General features: G+C 34.5%; 1 long non-coding RNA gene across 1 annotated transcript; it reads left to right on the plus strand.

The window, feature by feature from the left end:
- Nucleotides 1-5,049: 5,049 nt before the first annotated feature.
- On the plus strand, nucleotides 5,050-6,067 carry LOC148970559 (uncharacterized). Its single transcript, XR_016148252.1, has 3 exons — nucleotides 5,050-5,154; nucleotides 5,310-5,470; nucleotides 5,785-6,067. It is a non-coding gene; the product is annotated as an uncharacterized LOC148970559 (long non-coding RNA).
- Nucleotides 6,068-9,772: the final 3,705 nt, after the last annotated feature.

A 9,772-nucleotide genomic window follows, 5' to 3' on the forward strand; every position in this document is an offset into this window, starting at 1 on the left:
GGATAACCTCCACACCGAGGTGTCAATATCATTGAAGAAACCAATCTTCTATCGGGTGTACACAAACATCATGCTATTCATCGATAGTTGGCTATAAAGAGCACAGCTATGTTGCGATGCCGAAGGTGGAAGAGACGCTAGCCAGCTATCACTCCCCTCAGTCCGCATTGTCCCTAAAAGCCCTGAAATTGCCCACAAAACCGGTCAGAAGAGCTTCAGCTTTGGTGAGTAAAGCAAACACTGGTCAGGCTGCAGCATGTTTACACACCATGTCATTGCTGCAAGCCTAATATAGCGGATTTGCTCAAATTCAAAATGTTAACCCCCAGATAGATTGTGTCACAGATCAGATCCCGAGGACTGGTTTGTCACGATAGATCTCTAGCATGCATCCTTCCACAACACAGGAAATTCCTGAGGTTTGCTTTCGGGGGTGAAGCATACCAATTTCGAGCTCTTCCATTCGGTCTTTCTTTATCACCCTGAACTTTCACCAAATGCGTCGATGCGGGACTGGCACTGTTATATTCAGGGTCTCGGATAGCCTGGCAAGCAAGACCTATCAAGATGTTAGGTCTGGGAACTCACAATTCGCTAACCTCAGTCTACGGGGCGGGATAAATGGTTGTCTTTCAATATCCCTCAGCACGCAATAGGATAGCGCCACAACCAACCAGAGCAACGGCTGTGGATGAGTGAGTCCAAGTTGATGTATTAAACTTTTGCCGTATCCGGTCGTCAAAACTCCGAACACATCTTCCTTTTTTAAGAATGACTTAAGTGACGTTCTCTTAACTCCAAGTCATCCAGTCACAACTCTGCCGTCATTATGTTAAGCCCGCCCACCAACTCTATACACGATGTGACTGGCCGGACCAGAGTTTGGTTTTTCCACTATGAAAGTCAACGGAGAGTTGCTAGACCACACTTTGCTGCAAAATAATTTTTGCTGCCGCCAGGGTGCGTCTAGATTTCTAGGCTAGGTCTCGGAGTATGGCAGTCTCTAATGGCACTTTTCCACTACACAGTACCAGTTCGACTCGATTTGGCTCAGCTCGCCTTTCATTGGTTTTCCACTGTGTAAAAGTTGTACCTGTTCCTGCTTTCGGGTACTTTTTTTGTTTCACCTCCGCCGAGGTTCTGAGCGAGCTAAGGCGATACTAAAATGTCACATGAAAACAATGCCGACTGCTGATTGGTCAGAGAGAATCGTCACCATTCACTGCGTCATCATTACACGCGCCAGATGGAGTATCCCGAATAACCCCGCTATTTTTAAATAGTTTGGCCAGAGATAGTCACTAAACTAACTACTCTTTTAATGGGAACTCGGAAGAATACGTCTTGGTCAAACGAGGAGGTGCAGACTTTCCTTTGTTTGAAGGCCGAAGAGAGGATCTAGCGAGAGATTGATATTTGTGACGGTACTGTCTGCAATGGATTGGTTTGCGATGCGTATGGCTGTTCCTCACCACACACATTTGTGAGGTTTTACAATCTAGACTTGATCTCTACACCAGGTGCTTTCGTCTTAGTGCTTTTCTCATTGATTTCACACTAGACGGACACTTGCCATTATGGCTGTGTGGGTATAAACATTCCCACAGCGTCAATCGACACTGCGCGAGATTCCTTGAAAGGGAACCAAGGTTACCATCGTAACCGAGGGGTTTTCAAATAAAATTATGTTTTTTCTGTTCACTTTTAATTCATTAAAGGATCCTGAAATGTTTTATCGGTAAAACATCTGAAACATTAAGATGCTCAATTGTTTTTCAACATTGATAATTAGAAATGTTTCCTTAGCATCAAGTCATCATTTTATAATGATTTCTGAAGGATCATGTGACTCTGGAGTAATGATGCTGAAAATGCAGCTTTGATCACAGGAATAAATTACATTTTAAAAAATATTATATAATATAAAAATATTCAAATTACAATATTTGTAATAATGTAATAATTACATGTAATAATGTAATAATAGTTCACAATATTTCTGTTTTATTGTATTTGATCAAATAAATTGAGCATTGGTGAGCAGAAGAGACTTTCTAAAACATTAAAAGTCTTACCAACCCCAAATCTTTGAAAGAGATAATCCCCAAAATCTTTATTTATAATGTGTTTATTTGGAAACAGTATTTTCATAATTTTTCATAATAATAAATTGACACGTGCTATCGCCATGTTAAGAGATGAAGCTTAAACAAACGTAACTGCTATTGACATATTCAGAATAACAATCATGCCTGCATGTGAAATTTTTATAATATTTCTGAACTGCAATTTTAACGCAAAATGTTCTAAATGTTTTTCTTAAATGTTTCTCAAAGCCAAACATTATCTGAAGGGATTGAGTTTTATAATATACAAGTTATACATCTCTGAAAAATTACAATAAATATATCAGCTCATTCTGATCCTAAACTATGTCACATTTTAGTTATTTTTCATCTCAATTCTTAAGTTTTATCTTCTGTTTAGACTTTCTGTTTAAACTTGATGCATAACATGAGGGATTCCTCTGAGTTCAGGGTAAGGAGATCCTCTTTGTTTGAATGTAGTCATCATTGCGGTAAGGATATCCCACACGAAAGGAATCCCTACTGTGGAACTATGACAGTCATGTCAACAGTATCTATCGTTTTGCATATGCAAACTTTAAATAAACAAACAACATTCACCTCTATTCCGCCAGACAGCTGAATAGTACAGCATTATTGTGAATTAATTTGTTTCAGTTTCATTCGAACAATTTTGAATGAAACAATTTCACTTCGTTCTCACTTTTGTACTGTACTGTACTTTAGGAATAAGTCAAGCAAACTGTCTAAATTAAAAGCAACTTATTTTGTAAATAGACTGAAAAGGTTCAAAGAACAGACAATTCTCTTTATAAGGAAAATATGAAATATACATTTTGTGAAATATAACAATTAGTAGCAAATTATTCAAGCTTCCATTTAGCTACACTAAATCATGCAAGTATTTTGCAATGCTTTACATTATTGAGCACTGTAAAAACTTATTTTTTGGTGAAGTAAATACTAGTGAAAAAAACAACAACAATGTAATTTACATGAAAAAGAATTTAAAAAATGAAGTAAAAGTAGAAATTAAAGTGTAAATATCAACTCAATAAAATTAAGTACAAATGACTCAACTTTTCTGGTACTGGGGTTCCCATCATGCACTGGACCTTGAATAATTATTAATGATTATTAATTAATGAAATAATAATTAATTCATTTTTCACTGTTTTACAGCTGTATTTACAGTGTTTTATCATTGATTTTGTTGTCAGTATTAGTAACTTGCCATTTTGTGACATTCCGACACATTTTTTGCTCAAAATGACACATTCAAACACAAAAACGACCCGATCAAATGTTACCGCCAGTGTGTATTGTCAAGTATTGAGGTCTTTGCATTCACATGATGCTTACCATCTGATATGATGTAATATAAATTACTTAGATGATTTAAGTAAAGCACATACTATAAATGACTAATAAAATTCAATATTATTGTTTTAGTGAAACGTAATACAAAGGCAAAGGAAATCAATATTAATCAACCTTTTACTAGCCGAGTTAAAATGACTTATTTTTTGTTAAGCTTACTTAATTCAATATTCCAAGATTTCTAATTAAATATATTTAGGTTTTTACTCGGCAAATCTTTGTAAATTTACTAGCCTTTTCTGAGTGAAAAAAGTTAGCTAGCTTTTTTCAAGTAAATCCTACTCCAAATTTTTTAGTAAAAGCTTATTACGGAAAAGCTTAAAACGGAAAAGCTTATTACGTCATGTATGTGAGGAATTTCTGTCAAGGCAATGCAATGAAGATCGTCTTTGTGTCCAGGATTTCTCCAACCGTAATCTTTGTGGTAAAGAAATCCCACACAAAAGGAATCCCCACTATGGAACAAATAGCTTCCATAATAGCAATATTGCCCATCATGGTTTGATCCGATAGCTCGGAGGCGCATGTATTGTTTTGCATGTCATCTCTGAAAAACAAAACAGAAAATGAATGCCTGACGCAGCATTAACTGTTAGTCTCTGCTTGTTCTGATACACTCAGAAATGCAATACATTTAATAGAAACAATAAAAAAATATTCATTGTTCTCACCAATATTGCCATTTATCATCATTATGCTCATCTTCAGATAAAGACAAATTAAACACAAAACAATGATTTATATATGTATTGGTTTGAAAAATGTAATGTATTTTCCCCAAGTACCCTACATGTCTTGTCATTTATCATGTCCTTTAATCTGTATGTCCATCAAAAAGAGAATGTGTGTTTTTTTGTTTAGTTATGGAGTTAAGGCAAACATCTTATAAAAGTTCAAGATACATTTAAACTATTCATGTTTGCAATCATATGAAGAGTTCAGATGCAAAAGCCTCTAAATGCCATTTGAAATTTTCTTCTTTAATGATGATTTTTGTCAAGCCTGTATATTTAAGTTCAGTGATTTCACTTAAATGGCAATGATAATTACCTATTAATTGTTATTTAAGTGAAATTACTGAACTTAAATATACAAGTTTGACAAAAATCATCATTAAAGAAGAAAATTTCAAATGGCATTTAGAGGCTTTTGCATCTGAACTCTTCATATGTGCTCTGCAATATAATGGACTGCACATCACAAAACAATAAAACAAAATGCAATGCCAAAAAAATTATACAGCTTTTTCTCCCAATGCATTTCCAAGTCAGAGCATTGGTAAAAATAACGCATTATGTCTTTATAGAGCACAAGCTCATTTCCCCTGGAGCATCATGACTTTCAGTATGACATTGTATTTGCTCTTTATTCTTTTTGATGGGTTTTGTGTGTGTCTGTAGTGACTGTATCACACTCAATACAAAGGGAGAAAAAGGTCGATTCCCTCACCTGAATAGCCACAGGTCACTGTATCATTATGGAAAAATGGAGGAGGCACAAGTGCCGCCACTGTTTGTTCCATGCAAATTTGTTGTAGGAAACAGGTTGGTGGACTATACGTCAGCCGAAATCATGAAGTTCAAGGTATAAAAGTGATTGTGAAGCACACTATAGCAATATTTCTACTTTGCCTTGCAGTTTAAGAGTGACACTGAGAGACTGAAGAATGAATATCTCTGCTCTGATGGTGAGAAAATCTAGAAATATATATGTGCAAAGTATGATGATGAAAGTGTTCAGGATATATATATATATATATATATATATGTATACGTGTGTGTGTGTGTGTGTATTATTTGGTGTATATGAGTGTCCACTAACTTGTGCTTGTGTTTAAAACAGGTGTTTGTTTTTGCTGTCATGTCAGCTTATGTTTATGCGAATATTCCCTGCTCTGACTGCAATCATCCATGCTCTTCGCATGAACGGCACAACGCTGCAAAGGTGATCAAAAAGATCCTGAACATTCCACATTGCGGAAATAATCCTAAATGGGAGTGCGAGTAAGTATTCATACAATGTATTTTATGCTATATTTTTGTGTGTGTAATGTTAGATGAGAGGTTGTTCACCCATCATGTCCTCACCCTCAAATCGTTGCAAACTTTTATTGTTTCGTTCTTCTCTGGAACACAAAAGAAGATACTTTCAACAATAATTGATATTCAAATTCATATTTGGACGTTCATCGTATAGACAAAAATAAATAAATAACAGTTTAATTGCTTTAGGATGGTACATAATTTTAGCTGCGATGGTGATAAAGAAATATGGTCTGTGATGGGGCTCCAACACTTATGACTCTTTCTTTTCTCAGACAATCAAAAGCTGATATGGACATGATATGGCCTATGAAGACATTCTACTCTGCCAAATGTGGACAGTGTGAAAACAAGGAAGAGGCAAAGCCGATTGAACAAGATTTCAACATGTTATTCAGACGGATTTGCGAGGGATCTCATAATCACACTCTTGTGTTAGAATTAAAACCAATCAATGTCACATTAGGCTGTACGTGTTAAGAGATGAAGCTTACAAAACAAACATAACTGTTATTGACTATTTAACTGAATAAAATGTGAATTTTTGATAATATCTCTGTATTTTGTTTAAAGCAAAATGTTCTAATGTTTTTCTTAAATATTTCTCAAAGCCAAAGCACTCTCTGAAGGAATTGGGTTTTATAATATATAATATATAGGTTGTACTTATCTGTAAAATGACAATACATATATATTTTATTATTTTTGCTGATCCATTCTTCTCATAGAAATAAATAAAACTTATTTATATAAAATAGACTGATTGTCTTTTTTGTGCATGATAACATTTTTTTTATATATAATTAGGATTTTATTGAGTTTTGAACAACACTGTTACATTGTAGTCAACATTTCAATTGACATCTTAACATGTATCCCATAGTGATGACACATTTTTATTTATTTTATTTAATAAAATAAATATTTATTTTTTTTAATAAATAAACTAAAAGGATTAAGTCAGAAGAGGTAGTAATAATAATAATAATAAATCAATAATGTCCAATAGTGCTGGGACAGATCTGGCTGGGTATGAAGGCAAGCCACAAAATGTCGTCCGCAAAAAGCAGAATCTTATGTGCAGACTCATTAATTTGAACTCCCTGAATATTCTGATTCTTGCGAATAGCTGCCGCAAGAAGCTCAAGAGCTAGACGGAAAAGCCCTATATATTTCAACATTTTTTTCTTTAGTCAAATCAACTTAAATAATTTATGTGGTTCAGATAACATTATATTTTGAGTTTCTGATGATTAAATCATTCTCCTTCATTGCATTAACTCAATTTTTCCATTTCAATGAACTTAAAATTAAGGCAACCAGGTTACTTAATTTTTTTTAAGCTAAAACAACAATATTTTTTTTTTTATAGTGTATAGCGACATGCAAAGCCCTGCCGGGTACCTCAAATAAGAGGACATCAGACCATTTGGAGTCCCGCACCGACCACATAATATTTATAAGGCGTCTCACATTATCAGAAGAATTTCTCTGTCTAATAAAGCTCACTTGTCAGGATGGATATGTGACCCAAGTGTTTTATCTAATATATTTGCAATTATTTTAGATAAAAGTCTACAGTCAACAGATATTAGCTTATTGGACGTTAGCTTTTACAGTCAGTCGGATCCATTTCTTTTTTAAGTATAAGTGTGATAATTGCTTGGTTTAATTTGCCAAATTTAAATACTTCTGTGAGCATATTTTCAAATAATGGTACTGTAATAGGTCTTCTGCATAACATTTAAAAAACTCTGCTGTAAACCTGTCTTGGCCTGGAAATTTACCTGATGGTAGGGCCTTAATTGTGTAAATCTAAGTCCTCCTGTTGTGAGAAATGACATTATCTCTTTGTCTGTGGCAGTGTTTTCAGATGTATAAAGATTTATATAGAATTTCTTGAATACATCATTTATTTCCCTATTTATTTGCCAGGCTCCCATCCGCAGTCATCACTGCTGCTACCGAAGATTTGGACTCTTTTTGTTTAATGTACCTAGCCAAATATTTCCCTGCTTTATCCACCGATTCAAAAAAAGTCTGCCTGGCCCTGAACAAAAGATAGTCAGGTTTTTTTGGGGGGATATTATAATATTATATTCATATTTAAAGTGGGTCAATTCTTTTAAAATCGATTCAGATATACTCCTTTTTGATTTAGCTTCAATGCTCTTAATTCCCCTTTCTAGATCTGCGAGTTTAGCAGCATTGAACTTCTTATGAGAAGAATATTGTATAATAAATCCCCTTAGAAAGGCCTTCTTATCATATCATATTATATTTTATTATAATAATTCTGCCCTCCTCATATTTAACCTCCCTCCTGAAAGCCTTTGTTAATTAATATGGCTACTCCTTGACTTTTAGATGACCCAGCACTAAAGGACACGTGTCCCACTCCCTACATAATTTAACTGATGGGGATAATGTGTTCTGGTCATGATAATATTAAAAATATTAAAAAATTAAATTTGTGTAGCTGCTCCTTCAGATCCCACACAATGTCACATAGTTATTTTCATCTAATTTCTATGTTGTTGTTTTTAAAATATATTTTCAGTTCAGAATTTCAGCTGATGCATAACATGAGGGATTCCTCTGAGTTCAGGGTAAAGGAGATCCTCTTTGTTTGAATGTAGTCATCATTGCGGTAAGGATATCCCACACGAAAGGAATCCCCACTGTGGAACTATGGCGGTCATGCCAACAGTATCTATCGTTTTGCGTATGCAAACTTTAAATGAACAAACAACATTCACTTCTCAGACAGCTGAATAGTACAGTATTATTGTGAAATAATTTGTTTCAGTTTCATTCGAACAATTTCAAACTTCTGGTTATAGATTCATTCAGGCTTTTTGTTACCATATGCTATTTGTAAATGGTGGAAAGAAAAGTACTTGTATTTCGAGTCATATTGTGCAGAAGGATGATCTTTCTGTTCTAACAATATCCAAAAATACAAATAAGTCACTTGCACAAGTATTCAGTGATTTTAGAAAATATATTTGTGAAAGTGCATGATACTGTAACTCAACAATTATGACAATTAACTGACAAATGAAATTCTTCATAGACAAGCTAAATAAAGGTCAGGTCACCTGTAAATACATAGATAAACAACAACAAATGAAAGAAAGAGAGAGAGAGAGAGAAAGAAGCACATGAAAAGACAGCTGTACTCATGGAGCTGGTTTACAGGACATCACTGAGAGATGTTATATCTCTACCTAAGAGGACAAATTGTAATATGATTTCAGCAACACTATCTCTTATCTGCTGCTGGTCCTTCCCAGCCTTCCTATCATAATTCATAAATGGAAGATTAGCTAAATCTGTTCAACTCCATGGAAAAGTTCAGAGGAAATGCATTTTACGCTGTCTGTATTTTGTTCTCTTCAGGATTCACTCTCCTTCAGACCTTTGAAATAAACAATAACAGTAGAACTAGGCAACGACGACACAACTGAAACATCCAATGGAGATATAACACTTGTCACACACAGAACGATCACAACTGCTGAAACGGTCCACTGAGCTGAAATATAATAATCATGAGCAGAATAGATGATGTCGTGCAAAAATAAAACATTAAGCTGAGCAAATCAGGTCTCTCAGAATATGTGAGAGATGGGTTTACCTCAGATACGCTCAGATTATAATTAAATTGTGTGTTAATATTGATTTCAAATAATAATAAAAAAGATCTTGACAAAAAAAGAAAGGAAATTGGTACCGTTTTGCCTCTGGAGGGCAACATTGGCTATAAAAATATCACGGTGTAAATAATGGTGTAAATAAACTAAATAAAATTGCTTTTATTTCCCTTTTCTCTCTTCTTAAAAGTATTCATTACAAAGATTCCTAGGCACTTTAATTGAACGTGTCGTGTGTAGAAGTAATTTTTCAGATTGACTATCCATTAATACCTGCTATCTAAGTTTTTTCTGGCGCTCTCGGTCTAGCACACACAAAAAACAAAGTAATAAAACCTGGAAAAATGTCCAATCTATGTATGATTTACATAGATATCGCCTGAGTAAATGAGCTTGTTGTGTAGCAAAATCCACTTCCTAACGTCTCTATTGACATGTGATTGTAAATCGCTTCCTCTAGATGGCGCCATAGCACACGCGCAGCTTGAAAGTGCAAATGCCTCGCTTAGCACAATATCTGAATAAGAAAACATTACTGGAAAACAAAGTATTATTTTAAAAATACATCATAGACGTTTGTAGACAATATTACCAGCACATTATCTAG

Source organism: Pimephales promelas, chromosome 20, assembly GCF_988280905.1.
Source record: "Pimephales promelas chromosome 20, fPimPro1.hap1.1, whole genome shotgun sequence".
NCBI classification, from domain to species: Eukaryota; Metazoa; Chordata; class Actinopteri; order Cypriniformes; family Leuciscidae; genus Pimephales; species Pimephales promelas.